The sequence below is a fragment of the Hibiscus syriacus genome, unplaced genomic scaffold (assembly GCF_006381635.1).
Source record: "Hibiscus syriacus cultivar Baekdansim isolate YM2019G1 unplaced genomic scaffold, ASM638163v2 tig00005406_pilon, whole genome shotgun sequence".
Lineage (NCBI taxonomy): Eukaryota > Viridiplantae > Streptophyta > Magnoliopsida > Malvales > Malvaceae > Hibiscus > Hibiscus syriacus.
Window position 1 is genome coordinate 1083017 of NW_024062056.1, and position 6648 is coordinate 1089664.

At 37.2% G+C, this 6648-nt stretch overlaps 1 pseudogene; it reads left to right on the plus strand.

Annotated features, from left to right (window-relative positions):
• The first annotated feature begins 2155 nt into the window (after positions 1 to 2155).
• Positions 2156 to 6176, plus strand: LOC120199207 (annotated as a pseudogene).
• The last annotated feature ends 472 nt before the right edge of the window (positions 6177 to 6648 follow it).

The following is a 6648-nucleotide window of genomic DNA, read 5'->3' on the forward strand; positions in this document are numbered from 1 at the left end:
TTCCTTGAAAAAGAAATAACAAATTAGTGAATTTGTTGAAAAATCCTTCGTGAGGAGCTAAGGTAGTGGATGTAGACTTGGTTGAGAAGTCGAACCACTATAATTCGCTATGAAATTCTCTATCTTTCAATCTCCTTACTCCCTAAACACAAAAACTGACCCAACCCCTATTGGTAAACCCTTTCGATTATTGATTCGAGCTTCCGCAAATCCCAACACAATTCCTCTACCACCATCGACTGTCACAATCGTCGCCAATTAGCCAAAATCTTAACAGCGCCCACTCTCCTAAACATATAACGGTCGAATCCCCATGATTCAAACGAATATTGTCACAAAAAATGGGTGATTGCAGTGATTCAGTGATTCCTTCCACCGTCAATGATTTCAGCAATTCTTTGTCCATCTATCGTTGACGTTTGTTCGCCTGTCATTGGGGAAAGGACAAAAAATAAAAGATGGGAGAGAGAGCATGGAGACGGGGAAGTGGCGAAGACAGAGGAGGGAGGTCACGACGCGAGGTGAGGGATTTTTTTAATTTTTAAGAAAAATAAAAATTTCAAAAAAATATAAATGTGACATGTGTCATTTAACGATTTTTATTTAATTGTGGGCACCTAAAAGTGTATCGGAAAAATGTTAGGTACTATTTTTAACAAAAAATTCTTTAGGCACCAAAAATCAATTTTAGACACTTATTTTTATATTCAACAAAAAAATATACACAAATACTACTTTATAATCACTCCAACTATTAAAAAAAAACCATACATTTTAATTTGTTTTAAAGTGATTGTTGACCATAACAACTGGTCTCATTGATGATATATAAAATTAAGGTTAAAATTATACCATTGACACCTAATTATTTCCCCTTTTTATTTTGACCATAATTTTTAGAATTTTATCAATAAAGTTATTCAACTATTTAAATACGTTCAATCAAGCCTCTCCGATAATATTTAACGGAAGTACTGACGTAGCAATTAATAAAATTAATATAATTATAAATTTGATCATCGATATTTATAAATTCTATCAATTTGGTTATAATTTTAATTCAATTTTAAATTTAATCTCTAATTAGATGGTGATATGTATCACTACTAGATTAGAAAATATTCTATTATAATTATTTAATTTACTATATTTTATATCCAATCATGTGATAAACATATGCTGCCAAGGGGGGTTGAACTGACACGGGCCTAGACTATTGGCTAGCTGGGCCGTGCGACCCTTAGTCACTTTGTTTGGTTGTTGGGCGCTAAGGCAGCCTTGAAACCTAAGTTTGGTTGCTTAACTTGTTGCAAAAGTAAGAACAAAAAGAGTATGAATGGAAATAAGAGATGCACGAGAGTACTTGGCTTAAAAGCCGGGTTAGTCTTATTTCCAATAGAATGAATGAATGAATACATTGGGGGTGAGGAGGCCTCTTTTATAATGAGAATCCCTAAGAGTTAATGACTAATTCTACTTATACTCTAACTAAAAGTATATCCCTACTTTAGTTAAAAGTCTAAAGGTTGAATCCTACTTGAACAAGGATGGTGGCTTTGTCCCTTTTCTTAGAGAGGACCGGTTTTGGCTTGGAGAGGCTACGGGAACTGCTGTCAATTGGGTCCAGATGCCTGGGATGAAGGCTTGTTGTTATTTCATACGGATGTTTCCCTTTATTTTCTGTTGATTGTTTTTATATATGTATATGGTGGTATTGTTTACCTTCTTCACAAATCGGATTGTCTGAACTCATTGGTTTAAATCTGTTGTCAGCCTGGTCCAGATTCGGTTGGGATATTCACCATTTCCCAAATTTGTAGTGGAGTGGTAGCTCGAGCTTGCGGTCTTGTAAATTTAGAACCTACAAAGGTATGAATTCTGATGCCATTATGGAGGTTTGAAACATTTTATTTTGATACATGGCCTATTTGATCTGAATAAACAACTAAATTATTGCTAATAGATTGCAGAGATTCTTAAAGATCGTCCATCTTGTTTCCGAGGCTGCCAGAAACTTGAAGTGTTCACTATGTTTCCTGCCGGCAATGGTGGAACAATTGAGCTTGTATACACACAGGTGAAGATGATTTATTCCTTTTTTTTTATTTCATTCAATGTGATTGAAAGTTTACCCACTTGTCACAAGGACATTAAAATGCGAACTTTTTTAGACGTTCGCTCCCCCTACGCTGGCTCCTGCAAGGGACTTTTGGATTCTAAGATACACTGCATCTCCAGAGAATGGGAGTCTTGTGTTATGCATGTTCTTCACTTGTTATTCAACAAATAATGTTGATCAATGCTATGTTTGAGTAACCTGATATGCATGCTTCTTGAGACTAACATGATTAGAGGTGCTGGTATGATTTTTCCTTTTCCCTCTCTTCTCCTAGGTATGTGAGAAATCTCTTTCTGGTTTTGGTGCTGGTCCAAGTGCGGCTTCTGCAGCTCAATTTTTGAGAGCTGAAGTGCTTCCTAGTGGCTATTTAATTAGGCATTGTGAGGGTGGGGGGTCGATTATCCATATTGTTGACCACTTGAATCTTGAGGTTGGACCTGATAAGTAGGTAGTTTTCAGCTATGTTGCTCTGGGTCTCTATTTTTCACAAATTACTCATGTCAGACACTTGTATCGGACACATATCCGGAGTTCGAGATGTCAATATGGCTCTCCGAATATATGGAAATCTTGGCACGTATTGAGCATGCCCCAACTCTGGGTGACATAAGATTTTAAACATATTCAAGTCTCTTTTGTGGCAAAACTTAATTTCTGGACGCCTTTTTGATGCAGGCATGGAGTGTGCCAGAGGTCTTGCGCCCACTTTATGAATCATCCAAAGTAATTGCTCAAAAAATGACTATTGCTGACTGCATTCTTCAGTGTGCAGATTTGGATGATGAAACACATATATCTTTCAGTTGCATGCCTTGAAATGTACACATGTTTGACCATATGGATTTGTTTTATATAAATTATTGATGCTCATTCACCCTTCTGGTTTTGGTTGCCCTCTAAACACACAAAAGAAAACCAAAACGTTTAAAGTTTCTTTGAGTTTTGAGAGGTACTGATTAATTGATGTTTGTTAAGGCACTGCGCTATGTTAGGCAGATATCTCAGGAGACAAGCGGTGAGGTAGTTTATGGTCTGGGCAGGCAGCCAGCCATGCTTAGAACTTTTAGCCAGATATTAAGTAGGTAGCTGCAAGATTATATTGAAACTTCTTATCTAAATGACAAATTCAACATTGCAAAAGAAACCTACATGATAATCTCCACATGCCATTCACAACGACTGTTTAGGGATGTAGTCTGATCTTTCGTTTCATTAATTATTGCATGATTATCATTTACTTGTAGGGGCTTCAATGAAGCAATAAATGGATTCAATGAAGATGGGTGGTCAATATTGAATTGTGATGGTGCAGAGGATGTGATCATTGCAATTAATTCAGGCAAGAGCTTGATCAGCACTTCAAATCCTACCCGGCTCTTTCATTTGTTGGGGATGTTTTATCTGCAAAAGCATCCATGCTGCTTCAAGTAAGTTCTGGAAACCCCCTACGATGGGAAACCGGTATCATATTTGAATTTGATTGTATTCATATAATTACACACTTAGTAAGCCAGTCTTTGTATTCTATATTACCCTAGAAAGTTAAAAATCGTCATAAAGTAATGGGACCATATACCTTATACCTTGTTTGTTTGTATCAGAATGTTCCTCCTTCTGTTCTTGTCCGTTTCCTGAGGGAGCATCGGTCTGAGTGGGCTGATTTCAATGTTGATTCTTACTCGGCTGCATCATTGAAGGCGGGAACATATGCTTTTTCCGGAATGAGAGCTACATGGTTTACTGGGAGTCAGATCATCATGCCACTTGGCCACACAATTGAGCACGAAGAGGTATATCTTCTTCGTTCATCTTTATTGAAGTACTTGTGTCCACCACTTGTATCCGACACATATCCAACTTGGATATGGGGACATGATCCTCAAGGACTCTCTCAATACATGGAAATCTTTGAAAAAAATTGAATGTACCTGTATTGGACAAAACCTGTGTCCGATACAACCAAATCCGAGTAAAATAGTGGTCTATAAGAGCTATCATTTAATGCATCTGTTCCCTTGTTTTCTATTAAACGTACCATCTTTATCATGTATCAGTCAAATAAACTTTGTTAGTGCTATATTACTTTTTACTTGTCATTTGCTTGAAGTTATAAGACTTGAAGGCCAGTCTCTTGCGCAAGAAGATGCCTTTCTATCAAGGTGCATTCATCTATTGCAGGTGCTTTTCTGACAGTTCACTGTTCAATGTCTTTGTTAATTTACATGTTAAATGGGTATATAAAATTGGACAGTTTCTGTCACTTAATTGGTTTCAAAATAAGTAAGTTATATCCTTCTTTAACAATCTGCAACTGCATTTAGTATTTTTAGACCTAGTGATATGTCACTTAACATCTCTTATCAAAAATGATATGTCACTTAACATCATTGATATGTTTACAAAAAATTGTATCCCAATTAATTACATTAATTAATCTTTGTTGCTTTCTGACTGTTAAAATCATGGCCTCCATTTTTGAATTTTACATATTTTACAGCTGTATAGAGATCAAAATGTGTTGATTATGACAATGCTGTAGCAGAATTGATTAAAATCATGGCCAAGGTTAAAATCATTTATTTGATGTATTATCATCTTTGCAGATATGTAGTGGAATCGATGACAATGCTGTCGGAGCCTGTTCGGAGCTTGTGTTTGCCCCAATCGATGAGATGTTTCCTGATGCTGCTGCTTTACTACCTTCTGGATTCTGCATTATTCCGTTGGAGTCAAAACCAGTTAGGTATCACTGCATCTGAGTTTCTCGGTTGTCAATTTTTTTATATCAAAGATGGTCTTTATGCAAGACAAGTTGCTGATGTTATTATTCAGTCTGATACACAGAATTCGTTGATTACGAACAGGACTTCGGATCTTACTACGAGTCTCGAAGTGGGGCCGGCAACAAGCCATGCTGCTGGAGATTCTTCGGGTCAGAGCACATGATCAGTGTTGACAATTGCCTTCCATTTTCCTTTTGATAGCAATCTTCAGGATAATGTTGCAGCCATGGCACAACAGTATGTGCGTAGTGCCATTTTTTCTGACCAGAGGGTTTCCATGGCCATATCTCAATCCGGATTGAGCCCAATGATGGGACCAAAGTTATCTCCAGGCTCTCCTGAAGCACTTACGCTGGCTCACTGGATCTGCCAGAGCTACAGGCAAGTTGCTTCAGAAAACATTAGTAGTCTAGACTTTTTCCGTGTATGAGTTTTGAATAAACATGTTATGTGGGTTTGCTGAATCAGCTCATGCATTCCCTCCCGATTCGTGCCCCTTTGCCAATGTGTTTTTTTTTTGTTTCTTTTTCTGTAGGGGAAGAATTGTTGAAATCTGAATCACTTGTCGGTGATTCGGTACTGAAGAAGCTGTGGCAACATCAGGATGCAATATTGTGTTGTTCCTTGAAGGTATAGATTCCATCGGGGAAAACTAACTAGCCATGCATGAAGCTATTTTTCACACCTCGTGTATCAGGTTCATATATGCTCAAATCAAGTAATTTGTTTTGCAGTTGGTGCCGGTTTTCATCTTCGCAAATCAATCTGGGCTGGACATGCTTGAGACAACTGTAGTGGCTCTACAAGACATCACACTGGACAGAATATTTGATGAGTGAACGCAAGGCATTGTGCTGTGATTTTGCCAAGTTGATGCAGCAGGTTAGTCCTAAAGCAGACTCAGTTTGTTTCTACAATAGATATTAACCTCACTGCACCAATCGTATTAACTGTTACGCTGATGAATGCCAAAATTTGTTTCATAGCACATACTTGGCTAAAGATGTCTATACTCTCTCTACAGGAATTCACTCACTTGCCTGCCGGAATCTGCATATGGACGATGGGACGCCATGTCTCATTCCTTGCAGCTGATGAGAACAGTGTCCATTGTCTGGCATTCTCTTTTATAAATTGGTCTTTTGTGTGAAAAACGTTTTAGAAAATTAATTCTACAGACCCCAATTTTCCCTGTAGGAATAATAGATATTCATAAAACCAGAGTGTCATTAAAAGCTTCTATTTCTGATGTAAAATAAATTTTATGTGAAACACTTAAGGGGTCACAGAGATATATATATATATATGAGTGGTTCATAATGAATTTCCTTTCTATTTAGATTCGGGGTTTGGTTGAGTGGGTGTATCTGCGTATGACAATTATTTTATATTATCACAGTTTGGTTTCCGTCATAAAGTTGAGGTTTTTTAATCAAGAATGGATCGAGTCAGGATAATTTAAAAATAAAACCAGCAAAATTAAACAATCGAATTGTGTCGTGGTGAAATCACTATTTTAGAAACGAATTTGTCTCGATGTATATAATTGTTGCGTTAGGTGGATCGTTCTTGGGGTTAGCACAGTCACTTTGAAGATTCGTACACTCGAAAACCAAAGCGGATTGGGCGGTACTGCTTATATCTTCTTATCCTAGCATCAGAAAACTAAAGTAACCTTAAAAGCTTTTGAGAGAATTAGAGAGAATGTGTTTTTGACGATATGTGAAGCTGAAAATGCTTCTCTAT